This window comes from Micropterus dolomieu, linkage group LG19, assembly GCF_021292245.1.
Source record: "Micropterus dolomieu isolate WLL.071019.BEF.003 ecotype Adirondacks linkage group LG19, ASM2129224v1, whole genome shotgun sequence".
In the NCBI taxonomy this organism is placed as follows: domain Eukaryota; kingdom Metazoa; phylum Chordata; class Actinopteri; order Centrarchiformes; family Centrarchidae; genus Micropterus; species Micropterus dolomieu.
The window spans coordinates 26,318,642-26,327,036 of NC_060168.1; the positions used below are offsets into that span (position 1 = coordinate 26,318,642).

General features: G+C 37.1%; 1 long non-coding RNA gene across 1 annotated transcript in view; it reads right to left on the minus strand.

The window, feature by feature from the left end:
* Window positions 1-563: 563 nt before the first annotated feature.
* Window positions 564-8,395, minus strand: part of LOC123957184 — a 31,027-nt gene continuing 23,195 nt past the window's right edge. Inside the window, exon 3 of the long non-coding RNA XR_006821754.1 lies at window positions 564-890. This is a non-coding gene — a long non-coding RNA (uncharacterized LOC123957184). The remainder of the gene's footprint in view (window positions 891-8,395) is intronic.

Here is an 8,395-nt window from a genome sequence, read left to right on the forward strand (position 1 = left end):
GAACAGTCAAGCGATCATTACACGGCCATGGATAAATTACTGTAACTGGTATAGTAAAGTGGTAAAGTGGCAGCTCACAATAAAAGCTATTCTTTTGTGATTCAGTAACACTGAAACCAAACCATGACACTTACTGGTGAAACATATTTTGGTTTCCAACACTGTGAGTATAACCAGTGTTTGAAACCAAAATATGTTTTGCAGGATTTTGTAATGATGAGATGATAAATGAGAAAGAAATTCTAATAATAAGGTCTTCTTGTAGCATCACTGAATTGGCATATGCAGTCTTGTTAGATTACACCTTTATAGCAAAGTTCACTTAATTTGGAGGGTCCATTAAGTTAAAGGTTAATTGTAGGTAAAGTTCAATGAGGTGAAGGGTCATAACTTTTAGATTCTTTTGAGAAGTTGAATAAAAGGAAATGTGATTGCATTAGAATAAATTACTAAAAGATAACATAACATAACATCGTGTCTATAGAAGTACTGATTCTTTGCACTGTAAGGTACAATAGGTAGGTACAATTCAGTGTTTCAAATATCACATTCATTCAGTCATGGTGAGCAGACACATACTTAGTGCACAGGCAATTCCTGTTACAGAATAATGCCTTTTTTATCCCAATATCAAGTCGGACTGGTCGGGTGGTATCAGCATATATTTTGTTTAAGAACCAAAATCGGTGTCAGGGTAGAAAAAGACCCAGAAATTCTTTCTGAATTTGGAATAAAATGTGTAGCAATCTGACTTGTAATGTAATGGATATCTAACCCCATACTTTCTCAATCAATCAATTGCAGGCTGTGGGGCAAAAGAGCATCTGCAAAATCCATCCATCCATCCATCCATCGTCAACCGCTTATCCTGCATACAGGGTCGCGGGCATCTGCAAAATATAACACAAAATAATTTGAAATGAGCCCCATCTTTCATCAGTCTGTGAGATTCTGCTTCAGGGGTGAAGAACCTCAACAGGGGTCTTTTGAGACAGCGTGAGCTGGAGAACAACGGCAGGACAGAGTGAAGAATCCCTCACAACATACATCTGTCGGGTTCCAAGTCACAAAAGAGGGGGTAAGAACTATATACTTATATTTAATCTTAATCTCTCTGCTACAAACACGAGTTTCATACATTTAATCATTTTTTGGAAGAACCAGAATTCAAACCATGAATCCTTTATTTGCAAAACCAATGTTTTTAGTACAACATGTTATACTCAAAAGATCATACTCCATGAAGGGTTCATTGATAAAGACCAGAAGCTGTGGTTAAAAATTCCCAAAAAACTTTTTTGTTTTATAAAATGCATTAGTCATTGAAAGAATTAAAAGAAAAAAAAAAGAAATAAAAGAAAGCACCATAAAAAGCTGGTAAATGGACCCCGAGTAAAGGTCACTTTGTCAAATTATGATTTTCATTATGTTTTTTTATATACTGATTAGGGCTGAACAATTAATTGTAATATTATCGAAATCACAGTATGGCCAAGTGCAATATTCAATTCGCAGGAGCTGCAATTTTCTGATAAAGGTACAATGTGTCACGACTTACCAATTAAAAATCAAACATTGTATTCCTATAGAGATGCCCTGGGCCTACAAATATAAAAATAAAAATATAAAAATATTCTCCAGACATAAGGGAACATACTTTGTTGGTACAGACCTCAGCAAAAATAAAAAAAATCACATTATCATTTTTCATCATCACATCATCATTTTTATGATTATTCAGTGAAATGCAAACATTACCATTGCCACTATAATCGTGACTCATATCACAATATGATTATTTTGCATATTGTTTAGCCCTATACTGATCTTGTCTTAAAATGTCTTAAAACTTTTTTTTCAGCCCAACCTTCAGTCCAAAAACTCTAAAGTGTTTTAATTTAGAAAGATGTAAAATGCAGAAAAGCAAGATAAGAGAAAAGAGGAAAGACGCAAATGCTCACATCGGAGAAACCTGGGCCGGTATTTATCAAGCTTCTGAAAGTGCCATTTTAGTCTTAATTGCTGAGAATTCATGAAATGTACTCCTACTTTCAAACTTAAGTATAAAAGCAAGTTATCAAATTTCATAAAGCAAAGAATCACTCTTACTCTCCCAGAGCTCTCTCAAGTGTTTAGGAGTTGCCAGAAGGGGCTTGTGATGGCACTGTGGAGACAGAGACATGCGCAAATATTTCAGGAGGGGAAAAATGTTGCTTAATTATTTGACGAATTGTCATGGAAACAATTATGGCACTTACAGCTCCACACATTGTCATGCGTTTCATTGATTTCCCAACAACCCCGTAGTCCGATAGAAGCAAACACAATTCATGCAATTAGCCGGCTTCAAATTAGCACTTAAACTGTCTATTAAAATATTTATTTTGTTGAGGAAAAGGGACAGAAAAAACACTTACTAATCATATTTGTTAATTTTTTTATTTTATTATATGAATGTTCTCCCTCAGATTTGTCAAGTGATCCACTTGGCATCAAGTGTTTGTCCCATTCTGACCATAAAGAAACATTTAACCACATAATTAACCATCTGGTTTCTTCAATTTTCAGACAGGAGCAAAAATCAGCCTTTAAACTTGAAAGAAATAACGATTTGACATTTATCGTGATAATTATCGATATCGAATGATATGAAATGCTTTTGTCGTGATAGCATTTTTGGCCATATCGCCCAGCCCTAGCTTTGAGCCAAGATTTTTTTTAGTCTTAAGTCAATTCTTAGCAGTGTTCTTATGAGTAATTCTGGGAAGCTTGATAAATACGGGCCCTGACCCTAACTGTAAACCTAAGCCAAAGAATAGCTGCATTTTTTACTTACCAAATTAGTTACAAATAATTACTTATTAATGGTTTTGTCTATAGATTTTCTCAAGTGACTAATTGATTACAGCACAAAAACATACCAGAGACATTTAACTCAATGCCTCTCCTCTTAAGATTCAACACCAGTGCTGATGATAACCTTTCAGTCCAAACACACACATTCCCTCACATAGCCACATGAGTGACTTCCCAGATTACAAAAGAACACAACTCATTAATGCATGAACTCTCTGTAGTCCAGCTACAATGAGCTATGCTCCAGATGCCTGACATGCCTGCCAAACTTCATCCACAAGGCCAGAGCCACTACACAGGTGCATGCACCAACTCACAAAACACAACAGACATGCAGGTAAGCAAGTATGTAGACACTGATGCAGCCCTTATATGCTTCCCCAACAACAGATGAGATTTATTTGATGTGGAGAGAATGAACCAGGATGATGAAATCCCAGCTGATGCTGTAGTACACCCAGCCGGGCAGCAGATGCTCTACTGGGAGACTTTAAGATGAAATGTTTAGGCAGACAAGTGAGAGGTCACAACTTTCAGTCCTACAGCAGAAGTAGACCCAAGAGACCCGTGAGAAACTAATGATGGCATGATGAAATCTAAACGCTGGATATTTTGGAAAGTTAATTAGGTAGCATGGGAGAAAAAGAGCAAGAGTGAAAAAGGTGCAGAAACACAAGTGCAGTTCAGTCAGCTGGCTCAGATTTATGTGAATACACAATTTGCCACCATCCAGGCTCTGACCTCATTGGTGGCAGCAAGCATACACCTATAGCTCTGCACAGAAGACTGTAGAGTGATAATAATTTACTCCAGTCTCCCTCCCCACAATGAAACACATTAAATACACATAATTATATGGAATCAGCAATTGCTACTTGGAAATTCCCAACTAAGCGTCTTCAATCATTGCAGGTAATATACTATCTAGTGAAGTGAAATTATTATATGTATTGAGCAGGTCAACGATTGGATGTGCCAGAATTTTCTTCAATTAAACAAGGATAAAACTGAAGTTATTGTTTTTGGAGCCAGGGAGGAACGATTGAAAGTCAGTGCTCAACTTCAATCTGTGATGTTAAGAACCACAAATCAAGCCAGAAATCTTGGTGTAGTCATGGACTCAGACCTGAATTTGAGGAGCCATATTAAGACAATTACAAAGTCAGAATACTATCACCTGAAGAATATATCAAGGATTAAAGGACTTATGTCTCAGCAGGACCTGGGAAAGCTTATCCATGCATTTATCTTCAGTCGACTTGACTACTGTAACAGTGTCCTTACAGGGCTCCCTAAGAAATCCAACAGACAGCTGCAGCTGATTCAGAACGCTGCTGCTCGAGTCCTCACTAAGACCAAAAAAGTGGATCACATCACTCCAGTTCTGAGGTCTTTACATTGGCTTCCTGTATGTCAAAAAATTGATTTTAAAATCCTGCTGTTAGTTTATAAAGCACTAAATGGTTTAGGGCCAAAATACATTTCCGATCTTCTGGTTCGTTATGAACCATCCAGACCTCTCAGGTCGTCTGGGGCAGGTCTGCTTTCTGTCCCCAGAGTCAAAACTAAACAAGGAGAAGCAGCGTTCAGTTATTATGCTCCGTATATTTGGAACAAACTCCCAGATAACTGCAGGTCTGCTGAAACAGTCAGTTCTTTTAAATTAAGACTGAAGACTTTTCTTTTTACCATTGCTTTTAATTAAATATTTAATTAATTTAAATCTTTTTATTGATAACTTACACTGCACTGTAACTTTTACTGTCCTGTTTCTTTTTCTTTGTTTTTAGCTTTTTATCATTGCTTTTATCCATTTAACTCTTTTAACCCTGATAGAAACACTGTAACTTTTATTATATTTTATGTTGCTTTTAAACTTTTTTATATTTCCCTGTTGCTTTTATGTTTTATGTAAAGCACTTTGAATTACCTTGTTGTTAAAATGTGCTATACAAAAATAAACTTGCCTTGCCTTGCCTATTAAATCTAAACCAAGCAAACCACATGAAATGCAGCAGCATGCCAAAACATGTAAGCTATGCAGCAGACAAGTATTCACTTGCATTCATATTAAAAATTACCAACATTCATAAATGCAGCAGACAAAAAAATGCAATGTAGCATTAATAAAGAGCAGTTGGCCATATGTACATGGACATCAGCATAAGGATGGCACTGAATCTAGCTGAGTGTAGCAGCAGCATAAACAGCAGGAAGTGCGCAGTTAAGACGTAAATATGATAATAATGACAAACAACCTGACACATGAGCCCATTACTTTTGAGTTGAACTATTTCTCTGACGCACTATGCTAATGTTTGTGACAGCCATGATGGGTTTCCTGTGAAGCCAAACTTAGAGGGAGATAACTGTGTATGGGCAGTGTGCAAGATGGGCTGTTGAATTCTATTGTGTTACACAGGCAGGTATTTCTGTTGTTTAGCCTAACCTCATTAATATGATTGAGGTGGAAAAAATAATAGAAACCCTTGCCATTTTAAGAGAAACAGTTTTAACAAAAACTGAGCATTATTCTGTTCATGAAGGTATAATTCATAGCAGGACTGTAAGTTTACATTTAGTCATTTGGCAGACACTTTTATCCAAAGTGACTTACATTTGAGGAACAACATAAGCATCAGTTAAATAAAAGATTCAATAAATATACTAGTAAGACCAGCAATTTTACTAGTAATAGCTATTAATGCATACTGCATCCATTGGGATAGATTGCATTCGTTTTAGCTAGGTGTACCTAATAAACTGGTGACTAAGCATATATAGCAATTGACGCCCTGGTTTGCAGTTTGCCAATAGCACAATCCCACAAAGGAATCTGCGGTGTGCAACTTTCTGTATGGTCAATTCAGCCCATAACAAACAAAAATGACTAACAACATGTCATATTTAATTCCAAATGTAAGTAAGGCAGAAAAATTAGCTCATCCTCAAGAAGAAAGTAATTCACAACGGCACTGCAAATAGGAAGAAAGCAGCAGCATCAGAGCAAAAAACAGGACATCAGCTATATCAGCCAGCCGAGACAGTGACCCCAAACAGATGCAATCAGCAGCATCAACAACCTCACTGTTTAGGCCTCCTGATATAGGCAACAACTAAGCACACACACACCAAACCCATAGAGCCAAGACATCAACTCACAATATGGATGTAAGCACAAGCAGCTAAACTTACTTGGTGAAGTGTGTTTGGAGGTCGGGGAACACCGGGAGCAACAGCTGATCTAATTTTCTCCACAAAGTCATTCTGAAGTGATGTTAGGACTATTTACAGGCGAGCTTGGTTTTGAAATGCCAAATGAATAGCGGTAGCAGCCAATGTTAACAGACATGTTAGGGCAGAGTTAGCTAAAGAGTTGCCTTTACAGTTTAAATGGAGCGCCTTACTGTAATAGGGTGTGTTCGTTCTAAGATGCAGCAAGAATGTCACGTGATTATCACCACACTGGAGATGCTGGGGTTCGCTCAGTTTAATGGGAAATTCATCATAAAAACATCACTGTTAAAAACATACATTTGCCTTGCATTTGTTGTTCGCTTACACAATTATGTTTTTGTAAATGTTGGAACGTTTGTTAACATGCTTGTGTAACGTTTTGAAGAGAACTACTGTTTAGGTTAGCCTATAAACTAAAACCCAACAATATTCTCATTCCTGTTTTTCTAGTTTGTTAAGACACTGATCTACAATTTAAAGCAGGACAACATATCAACTCTTTTAGATAATTCAGTATGTCTACAGTACTGTAACTACTGAAGAGTACAATTGTGCTTTTTAAAATTACATTTCTAAGATCATCATTAAGTCATGCCACATATATATGACAAATCAAAATTATATAACAATCTGAAGATGCAGAAATAATGATTTAAAATGCCCCAAACCTCAATAGGATGTGAACCACCAGCCTCACAGCAGAACACCTTTAACATGTTGAAGCAAACACTTTTGACATTACTGAATTCAACTGAAGATATTTCAGAAATGCAGCATTACATGCTTTTCCCACTTGTCCTGAAAACACTGCCCCCTTGTTTGCTGACACTTTCTGCAAACATGGAACAGTCCATCTAATGCTTATGAGTCCAATTCATTTGCTGGTTCACTTTCCCTGAACACATGCCAACCAGTCTTTCTTTGACTTTCAACCATGCCCACAATGATGAAATAAAATTGACTGTTGAGTTACAAATTGTGGTGTGGCCAGATTTTCAGATACACATTTTCTAGGGCCACTTTTGCTGAATCCACCCTACACGTTGTTGATGTAGGATTTGTTATCAGATTCTCAGAATCAAAAGGAGGGGCTTCTTACTGACTCACCCTTTTCTGATGCCATGTTTCAAGATAGACTGAGAAGACCATAATGCAAGACATTTTGCACATAAAGTGATCAATGTAGCTATAATATGTATAAACTACTGTCTGTATCAGACACAAGGAAAAGTGATTGCCATATTTGTATGTAAGACAACATGTATACCCTGCAAACAAGGTGATTGTTGAGACATACAATACAAATGTCACTTCAGTTCAAAAACAAACAATAACAGAAATACAACAGGGCATGTTTATATGGACATTAATCCCTGATTCTGCATGTTTCTGCAATGTTTATTTTGTTTGACATTTTGTTCTAAAGGTTAGTTAGACTGTGAGTGTTGTTGTGGCGCATAGGCTTGGTGACCCACCTTCAGATGTGAGTGCAAATATGATTTGTTGCTGAGCTGATGCTCTATTCTGAGAAGTTATTAAAGCACACTGTAGAACTGGAAACATTGACTCACTGAGATCTACCGAGAGAGGACTTTAGCTATCTACAGTAATGTTATTCTTCCATCCGTGTCAGATACATTCAAGTTCTTATATACAGATGTCAGTGGCTTGAATCAGGTGATTGTTTTTTTCCCCAGTGTTTGTGTATGTGTTGGGTAAATGTGCTGAAAGTCCAAGCCAAGCTGCAATATCATCAGAAAATATCATCAGCCCACCATCCAAAGGTAAGTATGCCAGACAGCACAGCCTTCCTATCAGCGCTGAAAGGGACCAACCTACAACCAAATTTAGAGAATACATTGTTTTGTAGTGAGTATGTGTTTCTGTACATGTATGCATGTGTCTGTACTTGCCTGCAGCCCTGTAAGCATCTAGGTGAAAGTTTAAGGTGGTGCCAAAAGGGCTCACTGCACCTATTTGCCTTCTTTCCAGATGAAGAAATAGCTCCCATCTGGATAGATTAAGAAATGCTTGGAAACTGCCGATTCAGTGTCAGCAATGACTCTGCAACAAAGTGGCACATCATGAACTATTTATGTAATGCAACACTGACTGGGTATGATATACTATACATCTCTTGTCTATTTCTGAAAAACTGTGCCCGATGTTGTTAAGATTCTTATAGATTAAACTAACATATAGAACACTGACAGGGTCCTTTTTCTGCATAAGAACCTTTAATGCCCTACTTAAAGTACATTTTATTGATTATATATGCACTGTATGTCTGCAGGGCCTTAAC